Raw genomic sequence first — 9,127 nt, forward strand, 5'->3', positions numbered from 1 at the left:
ATCAACACCCAAGAAAAAAAAAAAAAAAAAAAAAAAGGTTAACCAACATTTAAGAAGACTCAACATTACGGTGCCTTTTTGGGCATCGCGTAAGAGAAGAGAGACCTAGAGCTGCCACACGCAATAAGACAAGGAAGAAGCTTCTTTTTTGTTCTGCTCGCAGCACGGCCCACGGTGCCAGCATCGTCCGCGGCAGTGCTCGAGGTCGACAATACTCCGCCCACCTGGAAGAAGCGGAGAAGAATACAGGACTCCGAAGAGAGAGCAGCGAGCGAGCAAGTTCACCGACGCGATTGCAAGAAGGCGAGGGTCTTCCTGGAGCCACGGAAACGACAGCCCGACGCTGCTTGGAGTAGGCAGATACACGAGCTAGGTGTTCCTGGAAGAACCCACGCAACCCGCACGCGTGGCGACAGGGTGTTGTTCCCTTTGGTGCCACGGTTCTCTCCGATCACTTCGCGTGCGGGTTTTAAACGAGTGGAGGCGATGACGACGTTCCTTGTGGTAGGCGAGTGCTGATAATCGGCATCGACCTTCTGGCAGCAGCTGTTTCACTATTCGTTCGTTAGAGCACTCGAGAGATTATTTCGAGCTGAGAGCTTCTTTTTGTCATTCCTGTGAGGGAGAGATGAAAAGGTTGTTTACGTCGGGGTCGATCTGTTCAGGTCTTGCGCAACTTTCCGAGCTAATTAGTGCATGCGAAGATCTTACGCAATAAACTAAAAATAATAAAAATGCTGACTTCTTTCTTGCGTGTGGCACGCGAAGGTAGATGCAGATGATCACGTCATGATGTATGTTTTCATGGGTAATTAAAAGTATAATTTATAAAAAATAAAAAATGGGTCAAACTATTATTTGATTCGATATTTCACAACGCGCATGCACAGTCTTTTTTTTTTTCAGCTGTTTCAAGCCTTTGTCTATAAATAAAACACGGGGCTACAAAATCTTATAATAAAACCCATCTGACTATCGTGACAGACCTCGATTAGGGGCGGAACAAAAAGAGAAAGCGATATTTTAATTGGCTGACAGACCCGATCTAAAGCATTGTTCTCCTGTGCAGGCCGGATAATGAATCGTTCGGTTAATCGAGTTAAATTAGAAGGCTGGGCATACCGTTGTTCCCAACCAACTGTCAGTATGTTTTGCTCTGTTCGTTCCAAGCAAGCCGACCTTGGATTTACGTATACTCCTTACAAAGACACAGCACATGACCCATATAATTTTCACTCGTTCTAGAAAGAAATATAAATCTAGACGGTTTCATGTTGTCAAAAAATTACGTGATACTTACGTGGGCACAGTTTTCTTTCTTTAATAAAAAGAAATAGGAAAAGTAATACCTAATTTGCACTCTGGTAACATGCCATCCAACCATTACAATTTCATTAAGTCCTGCTAGTTTATACCATGCTTGAAAAAAAGAAAAAAAAGCCAAACACTACAAAACGTTAAGAAAATTCGTGTAATAATAATATTCAAAACGAAAAACGTAAAAAAAAAGAGAAAATAATACACGAAGCGTATACATTGCTTATAAGTGGTCAAACCGATCAGACTGTCTCCAAACACAAATTTATTTGTATCTCGGTAAAAACCAACGTTACTAAAACACTCAGTTGGGAAACTCGCCGTCAAAACCTGGGCCGCTGGCGTCCGCCGAGACCAAGCTAAATGCGACAACAGCGCCACTCTTTATCGTTTGTCTGTACTGTGGTCACCTTGAGCTTTTGAAAGCCTGTTTTTTCGTAAAAACAAACGGAAAGACTCTTTTTGTATGAAATTTATTGGAGATTAGTACAAAAAGAGAGGCGCGTTATGTTTTTAAAATCTTTAGTTTGCAGGTTTTTGCGGCACAATTAATATTGTTTTTATACAACCATGCCTCAGCGGTCCTTTCAGGTAGCGCGTCCCGACCTAGGTGCATTTTAACTCCGGTAGTTCGACGCGGCACGTCCGCCGGGGAGACGGGGGTGGCACCCCTGTACCCTCTTCCGCTGTATCTGTTCTTAAAGCCAAAATTGAAGTAATGTACAGTTCCTCGAGTGGCCGCTGCGGGAGAAATGGTGGCGTTGTGTTCGTCATTAGCTCGGTGCTCGGAGACAGATTGGGGCCACTTTTTCAGAGCTGTTTCTATGGGAGTTTCCCAACTGAGTGCTTAAGTAACGTTATTAAAAACTGACGAAGATGGCAGATGGCTGATAAAAAGATACAAAAGTTAAGGTTGGGTTGGGGCCGTCTTCTTTTAACGTAGCACGTCTCAGACTGTAAAAATTACGTTTGTTTTTGCTAGAAATACTAATTTTTTTTATTCGGACAAATTTCAGGACTTTTAATTTTTTTTTTTCTGCAGCCTACTAGGAAACTAACCGTATCAAATACTTTGCTTCTTTGAAAAGCGCCTGACACTGAGGAACCTAAAAACAAATTCGTCAGAGCTTAAGAGTGCATACGTGTAGGAATGCGAAAGCAATCCTACACGCAGCGCATTCCTACAAGCAGCGCGCCACGTCTTCCTTTTTCACACAGCACTAGGCGGGGACATCACGCTCCCCCACTGCGCAGGCGCGGCGAACATTGCCGGCCTCCCGACAGCTTCCGTGACGAAGCATTGCGTTGCTGTGCTTTTCCTTGTGTTTTATTTCTGAGGCGCGTTCGCTTTGACCTTGAGCGACCCATGAGGCTTCCGTGACGATGCCTCTGCCCTGCTCCGCTTTTCTTTGTGTTTTATTTCTGAGGCGCGTTCGCTTTGACCTTGAGCGACCCATGAGGCTTCCGTGACGATGCCTCTGCCCTGCTCCGCTTTTCCTTGTGTTTTATTTCTGAGGCGCGTTCGCTTTGACCTTGAGCGACCCATGAGGCTTCCGTGACGATGCCTCTGCCCTGCTCCGCTTTTCTTTGTGTTTTATTTCTGAGGCGCGTTCGCTTTGACCTTGAGCGACCCATGAGGCTTCCGTGACGATGCCTCTGCCCTGCTCCGCTTTTCCTTGTGTTTTATTTCTGAGGCGCGTTCGCTTTGACCTTGAGCGACCCATGAGGCTTCCGTGACGATGCCTCTGCCCTGCTCCGCTTTTCTTTGTGTTTTATTTCTGAGGCGCGTTCGCTTTGACCTTGAGCGACCCATGAGGCTTCCGTGACGATGCCTCTGCCCTGCTCCGCTTTTCTTTGTGTTTTATTTCTGAGGCGCGTGCTCGATGATGTAATGGTGTGACCATCTCTCGGACACAACGCCGCCACTTTTTTTGCGTACTGGGACAAGTAAGGTAAAAAAGAACCTAAGATGTACGCGCTATGCCGTCGCCAGCTCGCTTGTCACTGATATTATTTCAGTACACTTCTTACGAAGTACAACGAACGTCCCAAATACCCGGTTGCAAGGCGTTGTGTGTGTGTGTGCGTGTGTGTGTGTAAAGGGGGGGGGGGAGGGGGGCGGGTGTGTCTTAGTGCCCGAGTGTGTCTCGGGGACAAGTTTTGTTGGCAATGCAGCTAAAAGTACCGGCACGCGTGCCCTCTCTCATTTTGAGTGCAGATTAAAGCTGTTTTTCGCGTCCTTAAACATGGTCCCTCGATTTCCGTCTGATGACGTCGTATAGAAATGGCATGCGGTGGTCGCCTGTCACGATCCTGGTGGTGAGACAGCTGCGGAGGCGGACGTGTCGGAAGCTTGTTCTGCTGCAGGTCACTTCGCAGTCAGACACTCGACGGCCAATCGTAGAGCATGGATCTGTCTTCTGGGACCATTATTAAAAAAATAATAACATAAATAAAAGCGATGCTATTTGCTTGATTTTGTTCAAGATAAGCAGTCTCAGATTTATTTTTAAGAGGCGCCACGGACGTTCCTTCCACCGCCATGACTTCTCTGGGGCTCGAGTCATTTTCCTTCCGGCGCCCCATACAGCGGTTAAAAATGTCTCGTAGAATTGCCAATGAGGACCGTGGCATTAAGCGTTCCATACATTTCCTTCTCCGCTATTTCACTCGCTGGGCGATTTTATAATTTAAATAAATGTGCCAATTTAAGTACGTAACGAGCGTGTTGGTAACAGTAATTAAACATGAGGAAGATACATAGAAATATTTCCATGTCCCCCCCCCCCCCCGCCCCTCTTCCTCATGTTTAATTAGTGTCATTTTACTTTCACAATATATATATATATTAAATATTCCGTTTTACAGCTGTGGAACAACGTCAACAGGTCAATACGCATGCACGCATGCATACATGAACGACTATCAATCATTCTTTGTCTTAATGTGAGGTTTTGAATTGTTATTTTCTAGTGTGTTTTTTATATTTTGTTCATTATTGTTGTGAGGCGTTTTAACCCTACTTCTACAGTGACCACAAATAAGGTCGCAGTATGTAATAATAATAATAATGGTAATAATTAATTATAATAATCCAAAGCCAACACGAGATCGGACCTCGCGATGACAGCGACGCTTACGTGCGCTTGCAGTTTTCGCCAGCGGAAACAGCCCAACGCCAGGAATGCCAGGATGTTTAGACAGCCAACCTTTCGGATCGCGACATCCGGGCACCTTTCAATGCGTGGGTGATTAATAAGCACACCAGTCGAAGACGCATTTCGCGCAACGCAGTGGTACTGCACTGGCTATAGATTGCTCTTCTACCGCAGAGACACTATAGAAGCCAACTTGGGCTGACCAACTTCCGGCTGTCTAAACATACACACAATTACACCTACAATTACAGTTATTGGCATTTTCGCTGGCACTGCGCGGACGAGTGCCTCGGTGCGTATGGCCTTGCCGGCTTGATTCGGCGGCAGCGCTATGCGTCCGAGCTGAGATCAAACCTTCGGCGGCGGACCTTTGACACGCGCCCGTTCCCAGCGCCTCGCATCATGCACGCTTCCGTTTATCCCGCCTGTCCGGACGCGTCCGTCCGCCAATCGCGGCGCGGCGCATTTGACGGCCTAATCCGTCCATTGTTCTCCCTCAACGGTTCCTGGTCCGTCGGCGGCGTTGGTCGACCTCTCGAACGCTACACGCTTCGAACCGATCCTTTATACGAGGAATTGTTGCCGGTATACGCTCCGTTCAACCCTAAGCTGGCAGTGCGGTGAGAGCCACACGCACTCGCCGCGGATCAATCGACCACCTCGCTTTCATCAACTGACCCTGCTCTCTGCGTGACCACGTGGCGAAAGATAGACATACGACTGGTCCAACGTACACGTAGATTCCATCGCACTGTCATCGTAGCGATGAATGGAGTATAGAGTCGCTGGCATTTCGGCTTTTACTTTCTATCTTCGCGGGCCGCGTTTTGCAATGGGTGCCGCCTCTTTTTGCTTTCTCTTGCTGCGCAATCTGCGTTATCTAACTGAAAGAGGTCCCGGAGGAAAACGCTTGGTTCATCCGGGTTAACACGTATCGATAGCGAGCAAAACACGAGAAACCGATTTGAAGCAACGAGGTTGATATCGATAATGCGCGTGATGATGTTGGTGACAGTGTGTAACTTCATTTCGGTGATTACGGGATGAATAAAAAATTCGTCTCTTAATCTGGGAGTATTTATTTCAGACCAGAAAGTGAACGGCGATGAATGAAATACAAAATGTACAGTTTCGAGATTGAGTGAGGCATTGAACTATTAACTTAGTTAACAAGCACACGATGTCTTCAGTCTTAGATAATAAGAAATACGACTGCATGATAAATGCATAATTATGCGAGAAAGAATGTTAAAAACACGAAAGGTTCGAAGCACGACAAATTGTTGATTTGGAACAGATTTCAGGAACGGCACCGAAAAACGTTGCATTAATCTCAGAAATTATATGAACTACGCTGTTTTTTTTTTTTTTTTTATAAAAACATTTTTGAATGTCTGTCCGGATGTTTCCAGTACAGAATTGTTACGCCGAAATATCTTAACTCAGTAAGCTTATTTGTAACCTTACTGAACGGTCGTACTTAACGTTTTCTAGGGCCCTGGATACAAAGATTCCCCGTTTCGAAATTTGAAGTTTTAGAACTCACGTTTCTTCAGTCAGTGTACCGGCCCCACGGCAAGGCGCGAATACTAATGGGAACAGGAACAGGCACCAATGGTACTAAACATGAGCGGCTTAATCACAAGCCTATTCGCCTCGAGATCGAACCGTGTCGCCACCGTGCGGCCGAAATTGGAAACGCGCGAAAGCGGGGATACCGCCGTGCGTCGTCTGCTACGGGTGCACGCTCAGAAGCATGGATCTCGACGACGCAAGCCCGTTTCCGGCTGAGCTTGACATTCCTTATTAAATGTTTTCTGTTTTTCTTGCCGTTTCTTCTTACTAAAGGTTGTGTTCTATCGTTTCCCATGCGTAGAAATTCAGCAAAGCGATTATTATTAAGTCGGAAGCTTCCATAATCTTAGTGTGTTGGTTTATATACAATCGCTGGTCCCACGTATTTTTGTTATCTCGCACAAACCGTGGTTTTCATAAAGCATTGAATGTTGAATGGGTCTCTGGTTTGATTAGAAAATTAACCCGACTGATCGCTATACTTTAATAGACTAATCAATCAATAAATAAATCCGTATGTTGATTTTTCGCCGGTCATATTGCGTGAAAGACGTTAAAACTACACATTTTTTACTGGTTTTACTATGTCATAAATGGCATATTGCATTCCCATTCTAAACTTCACGTTGTGAGTCCTACGTAAACATGAACACGGGAAGCCTTTTAAATGAAGTATTTTTTAAAGTTATTATTTAAACAGCATAATCACCCTCGGTGAAATGACAAGCACGCTGAAGTGGTTTACCGTGCAAGCCAGTGTCACAAAAAAAATATAAAGATGTCAAAAATAATAAAGCAGGCATTTTTTACTCCTTGTTGACTTTCTCCAGCACAATACTCCAATTAACCGGCAAAACAATATTGCAATTAAAGCATCACTTGAATAATCTGAAAGTTAATCGATGAACTGCCCAGTCCCGATATACGTTAGGTGAGGGCGGAGGGTGATCGAAAAGTCTCGTGAAGGTCGCTAGCCCTCATCAGTAAAAGAGTATCACTGCGGCCGATTCTCTCTGTGTCTGGGTGCGCGTCGTTTGTTGGGGTTGCAGAGTCTACTGTGTCTGAATACAAGATTATTTAGCCAGAAAATTATAGTATTAGCCTCTTGACATCAGCGGCCCTCACCAAGAAAATTGAAGCGGGTGAACCCACATTACCGAGAAGAGCATTTAATAACAGGAACATTGCTGCGTTGCTCGGTTACACTGGTTTATTACAGTCACGGCAGATATATTAGAACAGTTTGTTTCACTTGTTTCCGTTATCCTGCCAACCGTGCAATTTGCTGATCTTAACTAGAAGAGACACTCTCTCCTCGTCGCAACGCAGTAGATTTGTTCCGACTCCAAAAAACTTACCCACACTATGGCACAGTAAGAGGGCAGAGGAATTCAATAGCGTAGTAATTTCCAATACAGCGCTAACTTATCTTCATTACAAATATTTATATTACTGAAAAAGCTAGAAGTTTAAATAAAAGCATAGAAGCTGCTATTTCACAGCCCGCAGTACCAGTATTATGTTATCTGGGTTGGAATTTATGTTTTTTTCTTTTAATTCCCGCGTTGATAATAGAAACAAGTGTTTAACATAAATATTCCAGCTCAGCCGGAAACTGTCATCAGTCGTGGTGATCCATGCTTTCTAACGTCTGCATAGAGCAGACGGCGCTCCCACAGAAGCGATTATATAAATTAAGGCCGCACGCTGGCAACACCATTCGATCTTCACTGAAGCACCAAACAGTACCGCATCCTCTACCGCTATAATAGATTTCTCACCGATAGTATGTGACAAACTCGCGAACGTGGAGAGCCTATGGGGCGGCCGTTCTCCTATCCCCGCTTTGATGATGATGATGGCGCGACCGTAGCGTCACCTCTAGGTCGATCTCGAGGCCAATATATCAGGGGTGGCCAAGCTGCGGCTCGCAACTCACCCTCCTAGCCCCCCCCCCCCCCCCCAACTTTCCCGCCTCCTCTTAAAAAGAGAAATGGAACGCGTTTTAAATCGAAACACAGGTTGCGGTTTGGTAGTCTTGTGCTACTTCTACCTTACATACAGTTAGACTGCTCTTGACTCGGACAGATGGAAAGAAGTTTAAGTTTCGTTTATTGCTCTAAAAAAATGTTTGCCCCCCCCCCCCCCCCCCCCCCGGCCCCCCGCGGCTCTTGGAAGTTTCGTGGTTTTGTTTGCGGCTCTTAGGCCGCGTCAGCCTGACCACCCCTACTATATGTCCTGCAGGGAGCGAGTAATAAATAGCTGTAAGGTGTAACCGGTAAAGCGCTGTTTTACCTCTAAATCTTGCCTTCTCAAACACAATCGCACGGCCGAGCGTAAAATATACCCTACGGGAAAAAAAGACACGTCTGACTATGACGCCGAGTAAAGCAACGGCTAATGTTTACACAATGCACCATAGCATAATCGGCAAAAACCTCAACTTTTTTTAGAGCGCAGCTCTTAGGCGCCCGTTTCCGGCTCAAGCGGCGTCGGCGTCGGTGTAACTGCGCGGTGCATTATAGGTAAATTTCCCCGCTAAATTTAGGGAAAAATTTTCCCCACCAAATTTAGCGGAAAATATTTTCCCGCTAAACTTGGCGGAAAAAATTCCCCGCTAAATTTAGCCGAAAAATTTCCCCGCTAAATTTAGCGGGAAAAACTTTCCCACTAAATTTAGTGGAAAAAAATTTCCACGCTAAATTTAGCGGAAGAAATTCTCCGCCAAAAATAGCGGAAAAAATTCCCCGCTATATTTAGCGGGGAAATTTCCCCGCTAAATTCAGCGGAGAGATCTCCCCGCTAAATTTAGCGGAGAAATTTTCCCGCTAAGTTTAGCGGAAAGTTTTCCCCTACATGGGAGGAGAGGAGGAGGGGCACAGCCACCTGTCCGTACATTCCCTCCTCCTCCTCAAGAGCTGCGCTCTAATTCGGCATTACAGAGGATTGTAAACGTCTTTCATTTTTTCTTTTTTTAGTTTGGTAACGGAGGTGTAATTTTGCTCTTTTGTAGATGCGTACCAGCTTGACCAATTAGCCATTCCTTCTTGCCGTTTCTGTCTGATTCCACAGCGGTG

This window comes from Ixodes scapularis, unplaced genomic scaffold (genome assembly GCF_016920785.2).
Source record: "Ixodes scapularis isolate PalLabHiFi unplaced genomic scaffold, ASM1692078v2 PGA_scaffold3__209_contigs__length_174095766, whole genome shotgun sequence".
Classification (NCBI taxonomy): Eukaryota; Metazoa; Arthropoda; class Arachnida; order Ixodida; family Ixodidae; genus Ixodes; species Ixodes scapularis.